The sequence below is a fragment of the Poecilia reticulata genome, chromosome 19, assembly GCF_904066995.2.
Source record: "Poecilia reticulata chromosome 19, P_reticulata-male-v2, whole genome shotgun sequence".
Taxonomy (NCBI): domain Eukaryota; kingdom Metazoa; phylum Chordata; class Actinopteri; order Cyprinodontiformes; family Poeciliidae; genus Poecilia; species Poecilia reticulata.
The window spans coordinates 12364061-12385231 of NC_088848.1; the positions used below are offsets into that span (position 1 = coordinate 12364061).

General features: G+C 41.8%; 2 long non-coding RNA genes across 2 annotated transcripts; both read left to right on the forward strand.

Moving 5' to 3' along the window:
• The first annotated feature begins 2 nt into the window (after window positions 1–2).
• Window positions 3–4175, forward strand: LOC103481635 (uncharacterized). Its single transcript, XR_536330.3, has 4 exons — window positions 3–173; window positions 1797–1961; window positions 2053–2263; window positions 2347–4175. It is a non-coding gene; the product is annotated as an uncharacterized LOC103481635 (long non-coding RNA).
• A 12987-nt stretch (window positions 4176–17162) lies between these two features.
• Window positions 17163–20426, forward strand: LOC103481636 (uncharacterized). The gene is made up of 3 exons (XR_536331.2): window positions 17163–17466; window positions 19489–19720; window positions 20134–20426. It is a non-coding gene; the product is annotated as an uncharacterized LOC103481636 (long non-coding RNA).
• Window positions 20427–21171: the final 745 nt, after the last annotated feature.

Genomic DNA, 21171 nt, shown 5'->3' on the forward strand with positions numbered 1-21171 from the left:
GCTCTTTTGAAATGGAGTGGAGCTCCATAGAGCGGCAAAGTGAGAAGGATGGAAAAGCCACATACTGGACACATATTTTGTTCGTCTTGGAGATGAAGCGGAGTTTTTTGTTGGCAGCGATTCAGACCCGCCAAAACTGCCAGCCCAGCCAGGAAGCCAGGATAGTTAAACAGGTAGCAACTCTAATGTTAATCACAATGTGTGAGTTAACTGATTATAAACTGTACCAGCCCAGCCGCCGATCTTTCATCTCCCTTTGACTCTCCTGATGGCTGAGTTAGTCGCGGTTGTAACAGTTCGCGTTTTTGAGCCAAGACAGCGGTATGGCGTTTATAGTTAAGGTTTACATTGGAGCCGCCTGGGAGAGCGGCGCGCGTGATCCGCACCGAGTTGCAAAGATCCAGAGATGCACGAGGCGCTGCGACACGCTGCGCATGCGGCGGCGTTAGCTCGTGCCGCTGCGTGTCCGCTTCAACGCGCACAATGAACCGAGCTCCGTGCTCATGATAAATTAAAACAAATTCAATAATTTCCATTGGCATGATTTATCACTTCTGTTTTTATTTCTCTTTCTTTCTACAAAAAACTATGATAAAAGCTTTCAGGTTGGTGCTTTGGTCTCAGCTAAACCTTTATTTTTGAAGGAAATGTTTATTTTCCAAGACTTCAAAATTAATTTTATTTGTCGTTTTGTTTATTTATTTTGGATATTTGAAATGCCTTCCAGTTGCAGTGTTAAATGTTCATTATAATTTAAAGTTTACTGATCCTTCAGATTGTGTTCTTGCATTATAATTTTGCCATTAACATTTATTACTAAAAACAACAATAATATTGTTTATCAAAAATCAAAATTTGTTATTGTGACAGGTCTACACACATATGATATATAGTGTAGTTAGTTTATTGCCATGGATGGCATAGTTACTTTGAAAGAGTAATTTGATCACTCAATGAAAAATTCATCCATCTGCTAGAAAATGTGCATCTCTTTTCCCTCCATCGTTTACGTTTGTGTCGCTGGTGTTACATATGAAACGTATCTCCCCAAGGAAAAAGAAAGCAACAATATGTGTTTTCTAAAAATAATCACAAATACGTAACTTGGATACGTAATTTTAATCTGATTATTGGATTGTAAATAGTAACACGTTAGATTACTCATTACAAGGGGTCAGATTAGAGTAACACGTTGATGACACCATTGTTTGACATTTTTGCTCAAGCTATTTATGGATCTTTTCAAGTTTATGTGTTATCCTTCCCCCCCAATAATAAACTTGTTCCTACGCCCTTGCCTGCCATGCAGCCAGCTAAAGACTTCTTCAAATAAGCAGAAAGTTTAAATAATGAACAGGAAAACGGCAACTTGTTATTTTGTGCTACTCCAACAGCAAAACGACTGAAAAAAGTCAAATTTTCCATGCAGTAAACATGTGTAAACTATCAGATGTTTTGTAATTTTATATTTTTTGAAGCATCCAGAAAGTAACCAAAGCAAAAATACATATTACATGATTATTACTATTTATGCCAACTGTTATTCTGTGAAGCTGTTGTATTCATTTGGAGGATAAAAGTGGGAAAAACTAAAGGGAAAGACGACTACAGTGAAGTAGTCAAGTTGGATAAAAACAAGAATAAAGACTTCTTTTTTTTTCCTTCTAGGAGGTATTTGTTAGGAACACAAATGGAATAGAAAATAGGTAGCATAATATATAAGCATAATTTCAATGATAATATTCATGAGGATATAACTCCTATTTTTGTTTGACTCCTTTCTATAATCTTTGCAGTGATAACTAAACCCTACGATTAGGATTCACTGCAGTCGCTGTTGTCACCCGTTGCCTAAGAGCCTTGACAGACTGTGGCGCATGTGCGCAACTGCGTGTCTTGTGGCGGCATCAAAGCTGATGAAGGACCCGTTTCGCCGTGTGATGAAAGATGAGAGACAATACGTGAGTCATGCATATAAAAGCAATCAATGGGATTGGCTGCAGACTTGAACAATCTAACACCAGCCATCATGTTTCACAAATATTCCAATAGTCTTTCCTCAGGGAGGGATGAAGATTGAGAAATTAAGAACAATTAGACGCCCTTACCTGCGTAGAGGTTTAATATTCACATCAGGAAGACTCAGATGCCTGTAAGGACCTCCTAAGAAGCTGAAGCATTATTCATTTATTCGCTGACGTTCTTACACGGACACACATCACTTCCTAATTTTCCACCAGGGACGCTCAGCTTTTTTCATCAGGTGCATAAATCTGTTTATGGTTTTGATTTATATATTTTTTCAGACGAGAATAATTCCAAGAACTGAATTGTGTTGCCTGCTAGGACTTTCCACGTATGCAGATGAACTGTGAGCTGCAACCTTGACGGGGTCGTCAGCCACAATGTTTGGAGTCACCAGAGGGCAGGAGTCCGGTCTCTTCACAGCTCCCGTCTGCGACTAAATTGCTTCGTATATTGTGGCGAACAGCTCCAGATGCTCCGAGTCACCTTGAGACAGCGGCCTCCAATTCTAAAAAGGGGATGGAGACAAAGAAAAAGGGAAAACATAAGATAAGTGGGCCAGCGACAAAGGTGTTGTTAAAGTGGAAAGTAAGGTTTTAGAGTGGAGAAGATACAAAGGAGAAATATAATTCATGAAATGCATGAAAGCCTGTGTTTTTCTACTATATTTTGGGCATATGGATATTTAATTTTAAGACTAAAATGCAGGACAATGTCTAAATGTTTTACAAAGTAGAATTGATTTATTTATTTTTTTTGTACATTTTGGAAAATATGATTGAAATTAGTGCGCCTGTGCCCTGTTGTAGAGATATTTGATTATTTACCTGTTATCTTTCCCTTCATCTGTGAAAATTCAAGCACTTTTTAAAAAAAGTTTTAAATAGCTTTCCTTAGGGGACTCCTCCACACTTAAGTTTTAGGAAATTAAAATATAAAAGTGTTTATGATGCACGTTTTATTTCATATCTGATGCACAAACTAACCAAATCAAACTGAGAAAGGAGGGAAAACCAGATGAAGCAACAACAGCTGGGTGGAAAGTTGAGATGAAAGAGTAAAAGAAAGTCATGAGAGCAAAGAAAAGTAAGGAGACAACATCTTTCCAGTTTGAGATGAAAAAAAAAGGATAATCATTAAAATTGTCTGGCGATGATGAAGGAACCAAAGAAATTCAGTTGAGAAAAAGTCACAAGATCTCACACGTCATCCTTTCCGATTGAACCAATTGCAGCCTTACGATGGCGTCATTAAAGAGATATTCACCAGCACAAAAAACGGCAAACTATTTCAGCGACATACATTCAGAAACGTGACGTAAACGACAGCTGCTCTGGTTGTTTTGACTTCCACTTGCACATTAACCAAATCATCAAAGCAGCACAAAATTCTGAATGTGACAGCTGTCTGCGCGTATGAGGACACGTTTTATTGTGCTGCAGGATGCAATTAAACTTTGAATTTGGAGCTCTGTTGTGTATGCGCGCGCGAGCTCGCGTGTGTGTGTATTTGCGTACGACGGCTCCTCCTGCATCCGAGACAAGACGATTGGATCTGCCAACCAGCCGCGAATGTTAATTACTTCAGCAATCTTCAGGCTCACTTCTCCCCAATCACTCCCATCGCTGGAAATGGAATGAGCTCGGCCCTTTCAGCAAGGCCAGGCCCAGACTGAGCCTCCGATTGGAATCTGTTTTGAAAAAGGAGGAATTCAAATGAGTTGAACAATAAGGAGGCTATTCAGAGCGTAGCTGTGTTCCAAACATTTAGTTGGTCTCCGACTCACTCACTGTACACCAATCAAGCAGAACAATGCGACCACAGATCATCTTTTCAGCATGGCGCCTGTTGTTGCGTGCGATATGTTAGGCAACAAGTCGGCCTTTTGTCCTCAAAGTGGGAGAATTAGAAGCAGGGTGTAAAAATTTCAGGGCCGTACTGTGATAGAGTATTTCCAAAACTGTAGTTCTACAATGTTCCTGTCCTTATTTCAATGATGGAATAAGGCTGAACAGGGCTCAGGTGGTTTTATGCAACAGACAAGCTACTAAAGCTGGTACTCCTCCTGGCTCTGATTGGTTGTTTCTAGCATTGGAAGAAGACAGAAGCACAATTTTTTTTTTTCACAGTTTACCTGTTTTATAGCGTACTGTCACAGCATGGTGACAGTTTCAACAAATATGTAAAAAAAAAAAAAAGTTTTATACAAGTTACGTACTGCAGCTTTAAGACACACCGACTTCTCATTTGCATACTGAGGCAGAAATGCACAAAGGAAAGCAAAAATAATGAGACAGAAAAATGTGAAAGAACCTGAAATTAAAACACTCGTGGGAAAAAACAAATAAGTCACGAAAGAGACGTAAATGCATATATGAGTACAATGAAAAACATGAAATATATTTTAAAAACAGCAGAAGTCACACTATGTGCTTAAATATGTTATTTGATAAAACTATGCTAAAAACAATAAATACTAATTCATAAAGGTGAGATGAAGCTCTCCTTTTTAAAGTGTATCGATTTATTTGTTGGGCAATTAAATTTAATTTCATTTGTAGACATAATGCACATCAGTTAACATTTCCCTAAATACACCAGAATTAGTCAAAAGGCTGCTTTTCCCACAAGTTTTTTTCTTATTTTAATTTTAATTCTCGGTTTTCATCCTCTATAGAATGTAGCTCTTCTTTCGCTAAACCTCTGCCAACTATGACATTACACAATGTTTTGGAAGAGAGTAATTGTAGCTTTCATTAGTAAAGTAATTTTTAGGTGGAAAGAAAAAAAAAACTGCAAAAATGATGACGTTCTCTGTCCTGCACCTGATCCGGCTCTTTTCTTCAGCCTGATTTCTTCTGCCCTCCAAACTGTCATCAATCTCTGTTTAGACCATCGGCTCCAGTCCGGATGCACACCTGGTTACTCAATGAGATTTTTGGGGGGGATAGCAATTTCTGTGTGGTACATCCCGGTCTAGTTAGTGCGTACACACCCAATCTATCATCAGGGATGACCTCAACGAGGAAAGCAGAGCGGCAGGAAGTGCTTAGCTTCTCATCGTCTGAAAAACAAATCAGTTTGTGGAACACGAAGAAGGTGATTCAAAGGCAGAGGTTGTGATTAGCAGGTTTCACAAAGCTGACATCCTGGGAAAATCAGAATAAACCACACACTCTTCTCTTGTTCTTATGAAAGGTCGCTGGGGTTATTTTGGCAACACTTGCCTCCACAAATTAATGAAGCACCAAGATGAGCCCCCAACAGCATAACCAAGGAACCAAATGCATACATCTCAAGGTTTGTGACACCTCCAGCTCTCGTTCATAATGTACCAGTACTGCAGGCGGGGGAAGCCAAAACCATGACCCTGTAATTAAGCAGTCCCACCCTTTTGACCGCACAGCCAGGAGCGATCTGATTCTCAGGCCCATCTTTTCCCTTCTCTGAGCATTAAGAAACTCAGCACTACGTTCTGCTCTAGGAGGCGCACTGAATGAGAGAAAAGTCAAAAAAAAAAAAAGACGACTAATCTGGAAAAGCTTCTTTTCCTTTTATTTTGGTACTCCTTGAATTTTTCCACACTTTGTCACATTTCAAGCACAAACGTCTTTGTGTTGTATTGCTATTTTAAAGCACAAAGTAGAGCATAACTGTGAAGGGCAATAGAAAGTGAACAAACAACATAAAAAAATATGGATATTTTAACCTGTTTCCTTTCTGTATCATCCCTGAAAAAGGAAGAGTTCACTCCATTCTACATAGTCCATACAGTTTCCCCCCCTTGTTTTGTTTGTCTGGCCGTGTCTCCATCAAACTTATTAGATATAATCAAGCTGTTTTTAGTGAATTTTATGTGATAGACCAACAAAACATCCATCCATCCATTTTCTTTACACCCTTGTCCCTTGGTGGGGTCGGGAGGGTTGCTGGTGCCCATCTCCAGCTAACGTTCCGGGCGAGAGGCGGGGTCACCCTGGATAGGTCACCAGTCTGTCACAGGGCAACACAGAGACACACAGGACAAACAATCATGCACACACACTCACACCTAGGGGCAATTTGGAGAGGCCAATAGACCCTTTTCACATGACGTCACACAACTTCCGTTATGGCTCGAAACGGTGTATCTTTATGTAACCCAGTGTTAAAAACACAAGTAAAATGAATAGATGTTGATTTAATATCTCATTCCACAACGAGATTAAAAAGTATTTAAGTTTAAAAAAAAGAATGTTTGCAAATATGTTCTTAAATATTGATAAAAAAAAGTGCTAAAAATCTTTTAAACCTGTGAAATATCCCTTTAATGATTGCTTTTAGTGACATTTTAAACAACCAATAACTGGCGCCGCCTGATTTCACATCAGCCAATCAGGTTGATTGTCCCGCCCCTTTAACTGCAGAGCTGAGATTTAGCTCAGATTGCGTCTAACTCCCGTGAGAGCTGAGAGCTGACCGTTGTTCTGTGAATCCCCCCGTAAGATTCTGTTAAATTCTACAAAGAATCCTGGAAATTGGTAAGACAATGTTAAATTAGTATCTCAGAATTCATAATTCAAAATAGTGAATCTGTTTTTTTAAAATTAGATCTCTAAAAGCTTCTAACAGCTGACGTCCGGAAAAATCCCTGGTAGTTATATAGCATTGAAGCATCAGTGAGTAATCGCACGCGCTCGGCCGTTGGCCCAGTAAATTCACTAAAAATTGGCTAAAATACCTAATAACTGCTCAAATTTAATAAAAAATAAAATTGTATTATAAATTTTATATCATTATTATTGTGTATGTTGTATTTTTTCCATGTAAATTTCTTTTTCTATTAGTACGTTTTAATATTTCAACGTTGTTAATGTGATGGTGCTGTGATGTGTTCTTATTACTTAGGAACTTTCTGTTCTCTATAGGTCAGAGCGAATGCGGGTTCTAATCCACATTTTGAATGTTAGATTTAGTGTTAGAAATGTACTTTGGCACTTTTAGTTTGAAATTTGAATTGTTACTTAAGCTTTATTAATATTAGCGTCCTGAATTTTAAGATACTTTACTTTGACCTTCTTCCAGGTCAGGTTTTTTTTTCCTATGGTGCACTTTTGAAACATTGTGCCAGAGACATCAAGATCAACCTTACATTACAAGAACTTGGATGGCGAGCCCCAGCCCAGAGGACCAAGTGAACTGGTAGACAGTGACCCGACTGGTCACCAGCCATGAAACATAAAAAAAATATTTCACAGACATATTGGAAAGACTAAACAAACTTTGAAAGAACATTTGACAGAGACATAAAAGACTGGGTTATTTTATTTATTTTTTATTTTTTTAGAGCGCAATTTTTGTTTATTTGTACAATGTGGATCCACAAATGTTGTTTATAGTAAATTCTACTTTTTTTAAATTAAATTCTATTTTTTATATACATTGTGTGCTCTCTGTTGTTCACACCTAGGCTCCCTCAAATTTAGAATCTCCTTATCAGGCCCAACTTACTTATACTTTTGTAGTGTTGGTATTGCCATCTACTATTAAAAGGTATTTAAAGTAACCCTTCTTGCGGGTTACATTTAGTTCCGGTGTGTATAGTTAATGCTGTTTCTGGACTCTAAAGCTGCTGCCACAAATATGATTTGAAGATATATCACTATTTGCAAACAATTTTTCTTCATCAACATAAACTAAACTGTACAAATTCCTCGCTGAATGACACCAGTTTGACTACGAAGGTACGTGTCTTGGTTTTTTCTAGCTGTTAGTTGATATGTTAGGCAAGCAATAGTAATTTGTTAGCTGACTAACATTACGTAGCCTTTCTGTTTTGGAGATAAAACGTATTTAGGCTCTAATCTTAATCAGATATTTATAGTATAGGCTGGGGTTGCCATCCGTCATGTAAAATGCGTGATTGTATTAAACCCTCCTCACTAACTCTAGTTTCACCACCCGCTAAGTAGCGACATTACATGTAGCCACAAGTCCAAAACTTAACAGTTATGCCAAACACCCGCTACTCCATCACGTCCTGAGAAGTCAAACACTTGCTACGATCAAGACATGAGGAGGAATACGCTGTTTTAGATATAGATGTAGATATTAACGTTTCATTGGAAAAATGTGATGAGCTGTCTATCTATCCATCTATATTAGCTCATTAACTTCACATTTCTCCAATGAATATTTATCAAATGTTATGATTAGAAGGTTAAGTTTCTTATACTTTGTTTTCCTGCGGTTGTAGACTTGGCACTAGAAAATTGATAACAGGAATAATAACTTCATATCCCTTTTAACAGGTTACACTTGATTCTGCTGTGGTGCCTGTGGAAACAAAGTGCATGAAGTTTGCTCAGGTGGGAAAACCCTGTGGATCACATGGTGGGACTTCTGGTTCAAACTGCTCACTACAGTGTACCATTGCCTCTGTCATCCACCAGTTCACTGCAGACTAGCACCCGTCAAGGACCCTACATAGATGTCTTCTTAAGTTGTGAACCCTGAGTACATACAGTTGAAATAAAATTGATATGCCTTTTCTAAATGCATTTTCTCTATCAATGACTTAAATAGTTAACTGTGGTAATTATGTTTGTGTAATGTAGTAACCATATAGTGTTTAATATAATTATTAAATAGATGTTTTAAAGAAACAGCCACAAACCTTATGTCTTTGTTCCACAACGGCAGCTTTAATTTTAGCATTTCCTCTCCTCCACATCTGGCAACATTTGTTGCCAGATGCTTCTTTAAGCATTTTACATTTAAAATGAAAACTCGAAAGCTACTAACCATGCATGGAGGGTTCCACCCCAAATCCAGCACCCTGAGACTCTATACAAGCCGTAAGGAAGGAGGCAGAGGACTAGTGAGTGTGAGAGCCACTGTCCACGATGAAACATCCAAGATACATAAATACATCAAGAACAAAGCCTCAAAGGATGATGTGCTCAGCGAATGTCTCAGGCAATGGGGAACAGAGGACGAGGTGCTGGAGGTACCGTCATGGGAGGACAAGCCCCTACATGGGATGTACCACCGACAAATAACTGAAGTGGCTGATATCAGGAAATCCTACCAATGGCTGGAAAAAGCTGGACTCAAGGACAACACAGAGGCACTCATCCTGGCTGCACACAGGAACAGGCCCTAAACACCAGAGCAATAGAGGCTCAGATCTACCACACCAGACAAGACCCAAGGTGTAGGTTGTTCAAGGAGGCCCCTGAGACAGTCCAGCACATAACAGCAGGGTGCAAGATGCTGGCAGGGAAAGCTTACATGGAATGACATAACCAAGTGGCGGGCATAGTGTACAGGAACATCTGCAGAATATGGACTGGAAGATCAAAGTGGGGAACACCCCCAAAGGTGGTGGAGAATAACCGAGCTAAGATCCTGTGGGACTTCCAGATCCAGACAGACAAAATGGTAATGGCGAACCAACCGGACATTGTGGTGGTGGATAAAGAACAGAGGAAAGCCGTTGTGGTGGACGTAGCAATACCAAGTGATTACAACATCAGGAAAAAGGAGCACGAGAAACTGGAGAAATACCAGGGCCTCAGGGAGGAACTGGAAAAGACCTGGAAGATGAAGACCACAGTGGTGCCTGTGGTCATCGGGGCCCTCGGGGCAGTCACCCCCCAAGCTGGAGCAGTGGCTAAAACAGATCCCAGGAACAACATCAGACATCTCAGTCCAGAAATGTGCAGTTCTAGGCACATGCAAGATACTGCGCAGAACCCTCAAGCTCCCAGGCCTATAATATATATATATATATGCATATAAATTTATTTATTTTTTTGTCATAGTACCCCCAAGAATTTAAAACTACTTTCACCCCTGCTGTGTTTTTACACTTGCATGATAATCAATCCAGTCCTTCCTCTTTTTCAGTAAAATAGAGGATTGTACATTTACGGCTTTGCTCCCTCCTTCTATTGTAATTCTCCCCAAAACAGTAGATACTTTAAGCAGGGACCTAAGGGTACAATGTAGAAGGTAACTTTAAAATTGATTTGCAGTGTAAATAATTGTCCTTTCTCATTTGTGTGCAGATTGACTGTGATGTTGCAGCAACGCTGGAAAATTATGAAGACGGAATTGCTGTTTTAAATTTCTGCTAAAGCAAAACCTTGTCCAAAAAAGGAAAAAAGGCCTTCTGCTAAAGACTGTTCCCTTCTTAAAGTGAAAGAAGCTATAAAATGTCAGATTTGGATGATATCATTAAGCTTTACTTCAGTCTTTAAGTAACAAAGAATCCTTCATATTTTAGCACACAGTCATCATAAGTAATCAAACTCTAAAAATTATTTGCAGAAGACATGGGCTTTTAGAAGAAAGAATCAGTCCGACCTCGAAGAAGTGCTGACCTTTGTCCAACATATATATATATATGCCTCTCCTTGGGCTGCCACCTTATCGTGGTGGAGGGGTTTGAGTGTCCCAATGATCCTAGGAGCTATGCTGTCTGGGGCTTTATGCCCCTGGTAGGGTCACCCAAGGCAGACAGGTCCCAGGTGAGGAACCAGACAAAGCGCAGCCCGAAGACCCCTATGATGAATACAAACTTTGGACTTCGTTTTCCCTCGCCCGGACGCGTGTCACCGGGGCCCCACTCTGGAGCCAGGCCTGGAGTTGGGCACGATGGCGAGCGCCTGGTGGCCGGGCTTTTGCCCACGGAGCCCGGCCGGGCTCAGTCCGAAGAGGAGACGTGGGTCCCCTTTCCGTTGGGCTCACCACCTGTCCGAGGGGCCAAAGGGGTCGGGTGCATTGTGCTATGGGTGGCAGCCGAGGGAGGGGACCCTGGCGGTCTGATCCTCGGCTGCAGAAGCTGGCTCTTGGGACGTGGAACGCCACCTCTCTGGTGGGGAAGGAGCCGGAGCTAGTGTGTGAAGCTGAGAGGTTCCGGCTAGAAATAGTCGGCCTCACCTCGACACATGGCTCTGGTTCTGGAACCAGTCTCCTTGAGAGGGACTGGACGTACTTCCACTCTGGAGTTGCCCACGGTGAGAGGCGCCGGGCTGGAGTGGGCATACTTGTTGCCCCCCATTTGGGCGCCTGTACGTTGGGGTTCACCCCGGTGAACGAGAGGGTAGCCTCCCTCCGCCTACGGGTGGGGGGACGGGTTCTGACTGTTGTTTGTGCTTACGGGCCAAACGGCAGTTCAGATTACCCACCCTTCTTGGAGTCCTTAGAGGGGGTACTGGAGAGTGCCCCTCCTGGGGACTCCCTTGTTCCACTGGGGGACTTCAACGCTCACGTGGGCAATGACAGTGAGACCTGGAGAGGCGTGATTGGGAGGAATGGCCCCCCCGATCTGAACCCAAGCGGTGTTCTGTTGTTGGACTTCTGTGCTCGTCATGGATTGTCCATCACGAACACCATGTTCAGGCATAAGGGCTTCCATATGTGCACCAGGACGCCCTAGGCCGCAGTTCGATGATTGACTTTGTCATCGTCTCATCGGATTTGCGGCCGTATGTCTTGGACGTCTTGGAAGAGAGGTGCGGAGCTGTCCACTGACAGCTCCGGTGGTGGGGGAGGAAGCCGGTCAGACGTCTGGCGGAGTCCCCTGTGAGGCGGAGCTTCAACTCTCATCTCCGGCAGAACTTCGAACACGTTCCAGGGGAGGTGGGGGACATCGAGTCTGAGTGGACCATGTTCCTTACCTCCATTGCCGAGGCGGCCTATCGGAGTTGCGGCCGCAAGGTTGTTGGTGCCTGTCGTGGCGGCAACCCTCGAACCCTTTGGTGGACACCTTCGGTGAAGGATGCTGTCAAGCTGAAGAAGGAGTCCTACCGGGCCTTTTTGGCCTGTGGGACTCCAGAAGCAGCTGATGGGTACCGGCGGGCGAAACAGCATGCGGCTCGGGTTGTTGCCGAGGCAAAAACTCGGGCGTGGGAGGAGTTTGGAGAGGCCATGGAGACAGACTTCCGTACGGCTTCGAGGCGATTCTGGTCCACCATCCGGCGTCTCAGGAGGGGGAAGCAGTGCAGCACCAACACTGTTTATAGTGGGGATGGTGCGCTGCTGACCTCAACTTGGGACGTTGTGGGCCGATGGGCGGAATACTTCGAAGACCTCCTCAATCCCACCAACATGTCTTCTGTTGAGGAAGCTGAGCATGGGGACTCTGGGTTGGGCTCTCCAATCTCTGGGGACGAGGTCGCCGAGGTGGTCAAAAAGCTCCTCGGTGGCAGGGCCCCGGGCGTGTATGAGATCCGCCCGGAGTTCCTTAAGGCTCTGGATGTTGCGGGGTTGTGTTGGCTTACACGACTCTGCAATATCGCATGGACATCGGGGGCAGTTCTCCTGGACTGGCAGACTGGGGTGGTGGTGCCCCTGTTTAAAAAGGGGGACCGGAGGGTGTGCTCCGATTACAGGGGGATCACACTCTTAAGCCTCCCTGGTAAGGTCTATTCAGGGGTCCTGGAGAGGAGGGTCCGTCGGATAGTCGAACCTCGGATTCAGGAAGAGCAGTGTGGTTTTCGTCGTGGTCGTGGAACACTGGACCAGCTCTACACCCTCAGCAGGGTCCTGGAGGGTGCATGGGAGTTCGCCCAACCAGTCTACATGTGTTTTGTGGACTTGGAGAAGGCGTTCGACCGTGTCCCTCGGGGGGCCCTGTGGGAGGTATTCTGGGAGTATGGGGTACCGGGCCCTTTGATACGGGCTGTCAGGTCCCTGTATGACCGGTGTCAGTCTGGTCCGCATTGCCGGCAGTAAGTCGGGCTCGTTTCCGGTGAGAGTTGGACTCCGCCAAGGCTGCCCTTTGTCACCGATTCTGTTCATTACTTTTATGGACAGAATTTCTAGGCGCAGCCAAGGTGATGAGGGGATCCGTTTTGGTGGCCTTAAGATCGCATCTCTGCTTTTTGCGGATGATGTGGTCCTGTTGGCTTCATCGGAACGTGATCTGCAGCTCTCACTGGAGCGGTTCGCAGCCGAGTGTGAAGCGGCCGGGATGAGGCTCAGTGCCTCCAAATCCGAGGCCATGGTCTTGAGCCGGAAAAGGGTAGAGTGCCTTCTCCGGGTCAGGGGGGTCGTCCTGCCTCAAGTGGAGGAGTTTAAGTATCTGGGGATCTTGTTCACGAATGAGGGAAGAAGGGAGCGGGAGATCGACTGGCGGATTGGGGCAGCGTCTACTGTGAAGCGGGCGCTGTACCGGTCCGTCGTGGTGAAGAGAGAGCTGAGCCAAAAAGCGAAGCTCTCGATTTACCGGTCGATCTACGTTCCCACCCTCATCTATGGTCATGAGCTTTGGGTCATGACCGAAAGATCGAGATCACGGGTACAAGCGGCCGAAATGGGCTTCCTCCGCAGGGTGGCTGGCCTCTCCCTTAGAGATAGGGTGAGAAGCTCGGTCATCCGGGAGGCACTCAGAGTAGAGCCGCTGCTTCTCCACGTCGAGAGGAGCCAGTTGAGGTGGCTCGGGCATCTGGTAAGGATGCCTCCTGCACGCCTCCCTGGTGAGGTGTTCCGGGCACGTCCCACCGGGAGGAGGCCTCGGGGAAGACCCAGGACACGCTGGAGGGATTACGTCTCTTGGCTAGCCTGGGAACGCCTTGGGATTCCCCCGGAGCAGCTGGAAGAAGTGGCTGGGGAGAGGGAAGTCTGGGCCTCCTTTCTGAAGCTGCTACCCCCGTGACCCAACCCCGGATAAGCGGAAGAAAATGGATGGATGGATATATATATATGTGGGAGGATATATATATCCTCCCATATGGATATATATAGGATATATATATCCTCCCATTTGCCTGACTGGCAAGGACTCCTCGGGGGGAATCCCAAGGCGTTCCCAGGCCAGCTGAGAGACATAGTCCCTCCAACGTGTCCTGGGTCTTCCTTGGGGCCTCCTCCTGGTGGAACATGCCCGAAACACCTCAACAGGGAGGTGTCCAGGAGGCATCCTGACCAGATGCCCGAGTCACCTCAACTGGGTCCTCTCAACTTGGAGAAGCAGCGGCTCTACTCTGAGTCGCTCCCAGATGTTGGAGCTTCTCACCCTATTTCTAAGGGACAGTCCAGACACACTGCAGAGGAAACCCATTTTGGCCGCTTGTATCCGTGATCTCGTTCTTTTGTTCATGACCCAAAGCTCATGACCACAGATGAGGTGGGAACGTAGATCGACTGGTAAATTGAGAGCTGTCTCTGTTTGACTCGGCTCTCTCTCCACCACTACAGACCGGTACAGCACCTGCTTCACAGCAGGCACTTCCCCAATCCGCCTGTCGATCTCCTGCTCCCTTTTTCCCTCATTTGTGAACAAGATCTCCAGATTCTTACACTCCTCCAGGAACCCCTCTCCCTATCTCTCCCAGAGAGGAGACATTCCACGTCCCAAGAGCCAGGTTCTGCAACTGAAGATCAGGTCGACGGGAACCCCTCCCTCAAGCACCATCCAGATTCCGAAGAGGACAGAACAGTTTAGGACAGGAGTTTTGTACCAACAATCAGAGCAATGCCTGCAGCCGCTCCAAAACCCAGGCCAAAACTCAACCCGCTCACAAACGACTCTCCACAATTACTTAAAAAGCCCCACACACTTCAGCTCGGATGCTGCCGCTCTTGATTAATTTGTTCAAGAATAGTTTCCACCATTTCATCTTCTGCTGACGGATTTAAATTGTAAGATCTTTTAATTTTTTTTATTAGTCCTGCAATTTCATCGAGTAACTCCTCTGTACTTAAATATCCTAACCTCCTTCTTTGAACCCTGATGTAAAATTCTTTAATTTCTTCAATGAGATTATTGTCCATGTTAAAAGTTTTCTTCAGTCTTTCTTCAGTACTCAAATGAAAGATCTTGGGAAAGTTCAAGTACTTAGAGACTGTTTTATGATGTCATAACAAAAGAGAATTATATTATGACATCACAGAGAGAGTGATGTCATAACTGACATATTTGTATTTGCATATATTTATGCATTTTATAAAATATATTTATATGGTCTTTTTTACATATGTTGAGAATGGAAATCTTAATGAATCATAATTTATATTGACACATGGAGCATAAAATCAGCTAACAAAAGCATTCCGACTTTACTTATTTTATTCACTTTCAGCGCTGAAAGGAGACGCTTTAACCATTACATTCGAGGAGAGTTTCTAAAAAAAAGTCTGTGTAGCGTCTGAGGAGAAGGAGGAGGTTAGCTGACTATATAGACTGAAGACACTCCCTGAAATCACACCATGTCTCTGTGGCCTGATAAGTTTTTGTTTTTCTGAGAAATGGGCCTTAGCGTCTAACAGAATCAAAAATGTAACTCTTTACAATGGGCCCTTTGACTAACAACGTGTGACTCTTTTTCGACCTTGGTAAAGCGTCTCAACATCCCCCCTGTTGGGCTCTGAAGAGCCCAAAACAAAAGGGGGAGACAAACCCTTGAGCAGACACTGTCCCTATCCGGAAACATCCCCCGAGGCTATTACAGATGTTCACATGAATTTGATCATTGATGTTCTCTTCCATTTCATCATTCATGTTGTCTTTCATTTCATTTCACTTGCACTTGGTGGAGGTAAAAACAGATGGGGCAGCCCACGCCTCCGAGGCGGTGGATCCAAATCACGATGTCCCCCTTACAATCTAATGAAGAGTATGTAAAGAAATAAAATGTTAATAGATGTTAAAGTGTTAAAAAATAGCTAAATGTTAAAAAGAATAAAATATTAAGATATGTGAAAGTTAATGAGCTATAAAAAAGTAAAATATTAAAAGAATATTTAAAAGTTAATAAAATGTAAAATAGATAAAATGTTAGGACAATATTTTAAAAGCTAATAAAATGTAAAATAGATAAAATGTTAGGACAATATTTTAAAAGTTAATAAAATGTAAAATTAATAGTGTTACGGTAATATTTAAAAAGTGAATAAAATGTTAAGATAATATTTAAAAATTAATAAACCATAGAAAGGATGCAATGTTAAGAAATGAAATGTTAAGATAATCTTAGGGTTAATGAGTATTTAAGGGTATAGAATATAAAACGAATACAGTGCTAAAATTTCAAACCAACAGAGTAAATAAGCATTACATGCAGTCCGATAGAAATATAATGAGATTAATAAAATCAAATCAATTCAGTCTTTGTTACAGCAAGACCTATCAACGTCAGATCAGTTTCTGCGTGTGTCCAGATGTTGAGGCGGTGCAGCTAGATAGGAAACCCCGACAGCGTCCGCGAGGCTTCAGTGGCGTTTCAGCAGCATCCACAGGTGATGAGGAGAGCAAGGAAGATTCTTTAAGATTGTGCATCATCTGATTAGTAAACATGTTCTTTTTTTTTTTAAAGGCTGCTCCTTGAAGCTTTTTCTTTTTTGCTAAGCCAATAGAGCATCAATATATCAATAACATCTGTTATTTATTTAACCAAATTACCCTCTTTTGTAGGGTTTATCATATTTATCAATACGTTTTTGGTAGTTTTGAGGAGAAGTTTGATACAACTAAATTTATTAAATGATATAAATGCTCAGGTTAGACCTTTCTGCATGACTTGGTTAAAAAACCTATTGCTTCAAATTATAGCAAGAGACAGAGAGGCAGCAATCAAACAATCCGTTCCATGTTTTAAGAAACACTGTTTTGTAAAATCTATTTGACACATGATATCATTGTTAATTTTAATGTATTCAATTCAGAATATTCAGTATTAACTCCAGAAGTATCTGTTAAGTAGTATCTGAAAACATGCCATGTAAAAAGTCTGTTTTAAAGCAAACAAGTAAAAGTTTCAGCCATTAAACAAGGAGCATTTTTAACGACACTTTAGCATTTTTGCCTGTCTCCCTGCATGAGGACATACGGGTTCCATGTTGTCACATTTTGTAGATGCGCCACCAGGTTTGTCCCAACCTGACGGCGAGAAGACAGAACAAACAGGCTATTAGTGATGCACTTATTTAAACAGTAAACAATTTGAGCATGATTCAGAGATGAAGGTTACAGGCTGGATATCAATGAAACCTGAAGTTCCAGGTTGATGGGTCTGAAAATCTCCCAAATGTGTAAAGTGGAGCATATATATATATATATATATATATATATATATATATATATATATATATATATATATATATATATATATATATATATATATATATACATATACATATATATATATATATATATATACAGTATAAATATTTATTTATTTATTTTTGTTTTTGTTTGTCATAGTACCCCCAAGAATTTAAAACTACTTTCACCCCTGCTCAAAAGTGATTGTCACTGGACGTCATATCCTCTGCAAGAATAATAAAGTAAAATGGATATTTTTTTTTACAAGTACAGTGATATCTAATTTTGACTATTTTTTCTCTGTTTTCTCTTTATTGTCCCTTCACAGGACAATAAAGGCTGTTTCTATTCTATTCTACATTTCTGAAGCCACCTTCTCCACCTGACAGTGTTACGGTCTGCTTTCAGAGGTGATAAAGGCTTGTAGAAGATCAAATCTTACAGAAAAATGTGTGTGTGTGTGAATGATATCACAGTTGAATAGGTTACATAAGGATAAAGAAGGTGATAAGATGAGTTCACCTTATCCGAGGCAGCAAAAAAACGCTTCTGAAAATACCACAGGGTTTTTCTGTCCCTATAGGTCTGTGCACCTTCATTACCGATATGGACATTTTTCCACATGTTTATCTATAAAATACTGGTATAGTCAACACATTAAATATCTGTTTCCCATTAAGCTTGTTTGTCACATTAAAAGCACCTTTTGAAAATAACCTTTAATACAAGTCTGATGTCATTTCATTCAATTTCATAAGCAGGTATTAAACACTTTTACTTAATACCACATTTCTGCATTAAAAATAGGTTTTATTGGTCTTATGTAGTATCCTAATATTAAATAAACAATTAAATATCAATCTCAAATAATATGGTTTAATAAAGATAATCTAATGGCAGCAACTCAACTAGGGATGTAGATGTGCTGAGGAAGACTCGTTGAAGCTTGAACTTATCAGCAGAATGAGAAAAAAGGGAGATTTTGATGCCATAAAAGATGGTCTGAGTATTTAAAAAAAAGATGTTGATCTGCTGTTGTAGGAGCCATTTATTCTTTCTTGGGTTTGTCGCCACCAGGGGACGTATTTATTTTGAGTTCTGAGTGTCTGATGGGGGATGGGTTATTTAAGGTCAACCATGATTCTGTTCAGGTGTGGTTAATAGGTAGAGGCAAACAGTTTTCTACTGTGCTTGATTTTGGATGTATGTCGAATTTTTGTGGATCTAAATGGAAACAGTGAGACAATGGACTTTTGTACTGGCAATAAATGACTTTATTTATGTCAAACGAAAGATCGGCATCCTGAATCTTAATTGAGCGCACGTAAAACCAACGCCTTTCAACAACAACCACCAGTAGCCTAAAATATAGGATTTTAGCCGCTACAGCTGTGATTTTCATGCTAAACTATATCTCAGGTTTATAGAGAAGCTGTGTGGACAATACGTTAAAAATAGCCATTGTTTTATGTCAGGGGAGAATAGGTGAGCAATACATAAAGGCTCACCAAAATCAGACAAAAATAGGTCGAAAAGAGATTTTCCAATCTCATAAGTCTGAATTTAACATCCATATGACACGGTCATAATTTGGTGTAAACAACATAAAAGCAGGAATCTACCTTGCACTGCATCAACAACTCAGACTGGAGAGAGTGACAGTTGTTCACATGCCAACACATCTTGTAAACCTTTTCCTTTGTTTTCACAATCCCCTGAAGCTGCACTTATCCCTGCTTACACACCTTCCACTTTACTTTCCATCAATAGGCTTGGATACAGCACTCTGTGAACAGCCAGCTTTTTTTTTTTTTTTGGTAATGGCATTTTGTGACTTATCTTCCTGGAGGAGGATGTTACTGACTGTGTGCTGGAGAACTGTTGAGTCAATATCCTTCGTGACAAACCAATTCTGATTCATGATCTTTTTTAATCGGTCTGTTGTGATATTTTAATTAGCTGAGAAACAGAAGTGTTGTGTTTTCGTTAGCTGTAAGGAATAATCAATGACATTTAGATGATCTGGGCAGGGTTAGGTTGGTAAACCTTTCAATTCAGTGAACTTCTGTAAGAAACGCATCCACGTCTGATTCTATGGTACCAAAACGTAGCTTTTTAATCACAAAAACTGAAGTCACAGACGACGTTTCACAACACTGCAAAGTACCTAAAAGTACAGGTGGAACGCTGAAACATAAACACCTGCGAACATTATCAATCTCTAGCATTAGTATCTGCCCAAATACCCTATGGCAGAAATATGAAATGCTTAGAGTAGAGAAAAAACAATAGGGAGACTTTTTGGAGATGGAAACGTGCTGGAATGCCAACAGACACGGGTGACAACTTTTAACGAAATTGACTCGCGCGACGCCTGACTGCGAGACATTAATGGTCAAAACATCATACTTGTTTCTTTTTGTGTTTGACAGCTTGCTGCACACGGCGAGAGCGATTCAGGTAAGGAGGCAGTGGAGGCACGCCTGAATGGGTTGAAAGCCTCCAGAAAAAGGTGGTCATAAAAGTTGGATTCCCAGCAGACGCCTCAGCTTCTGTCAACTCAGTTTACAGTGAGACACTAACACACCGGCAGTTATCGTCTCAGGGGCAGCCACCAGCTCTTGAAGTGTCTGCAGCTCAAAGGTCAACACGTCATTCTTTAAGGTCAGACGAAAAACTTTTTGGGAATACGAATCTAATGGTACTAATATGAAAGAAAAAAATTATTCTTTTTTTTTTTTTTTTCAGGTAACTTTCAAAGTTAGTCAAGTTAGTCAGTTAGTCATTTACTACAGAAACTCTACAAAAATCCCCACAGTGATTTTTTTTTTTTAGATGCTCTCTATAAAAAAAGAGATGTGAAAAATAAATGCCTAACAACAAATTTAACAACACTGAAATGAACTTTAGCTACCTGTGACTCATTGGAGTAATTTTGTCTTTGCTTCTACTAGTTGCACTATAATCTTTCTTTTTATAGCCAACTAATGCGAGACACGCTGTCCTTTCATGTCCTTTTCATGTCCTCGTCTCCCCATCTTCGCCACCACTTGCCCGTTCGGCTGCCTCTCCTCCAGTACATCTGGGCCCATTTAGTTTTCAGTGGGAAAGAACGTTGCATTTTTCTGCTCGCTGCTGTTGAGTCACAAGGCCCAGAGGATGTGAAGTCAATCCGACCCATTGGGGCTCGGTTAGAGAGCTCACTCTTGTTCCACTCAAGACAAAGACAAACGCAGGAGAGACGAGAAGGAGGAGAGGGGACTAAAAGAGTGAGAGAGGGGAAGAAAGGAGGAAAAGACAAGTAGAAGTGGAGTAGCAGTGGAAGAGGGCTAAGACGTCAAGCTAAGTTGAAAAGTGAAATAAAAAACAAGGGGACATCAACAGAATTAAGGTATAAAAAATGCATAAAAGCTTTGAATGAATGGTATAATTAGCCTTCTATGCATATTAGGCTAATTACAGTATGTATTCAAAAGTAACATCAATGTGTGGGTGTTTATGGTATATACTTGCTCTTGACTGCGCTCCAGTGGGATGTTCATGGTGACATGCAGTGTTAATTTTCCTCCAAATATGTAAGCCTAAAAAGCATGGTTCCTGTCCTCCCTGCACGGCCAAACCTTTTGGACCAGTCAGATTAGATGGACGGTCAAGTTTAGGGGGATTTACAGATGAAATAGCAAGTTTAGTGTGCCACCCTTCTACAGTTTGTGCCCCTGCCTGCCCCCTGAAGCCCCCAAATAAAAAAATAAAAAATCTAGCCATGTCCCTGCTATCTAACAAGAGGATGCATTAAATATACATCGAGTCCAACCGTTCATGTTTGTTTACTCTTATTATTCATGCTGATTTCATTGCTGATGTAGATTCCCCTCGCTGCATTCAAATTAACCCTCATTTATTCATCTGTGACAAACACTCACAGCATGGAAGTAATTGCGCCACAGTGTTTAATGCTCTTAAATTCCCTAGAATCACATTAGGCACCTCTGTTTTTTTTTTTTTTTGGTTTGTTTGTTTTGTTTTTTTTTCCTGTGCTTTTTTTTCTTCTTTGAGATTTCCTCCATGCTCGTCTTGTTGAACTTTTGGTATTTCTTTGTCAAAACCTTCTGAGT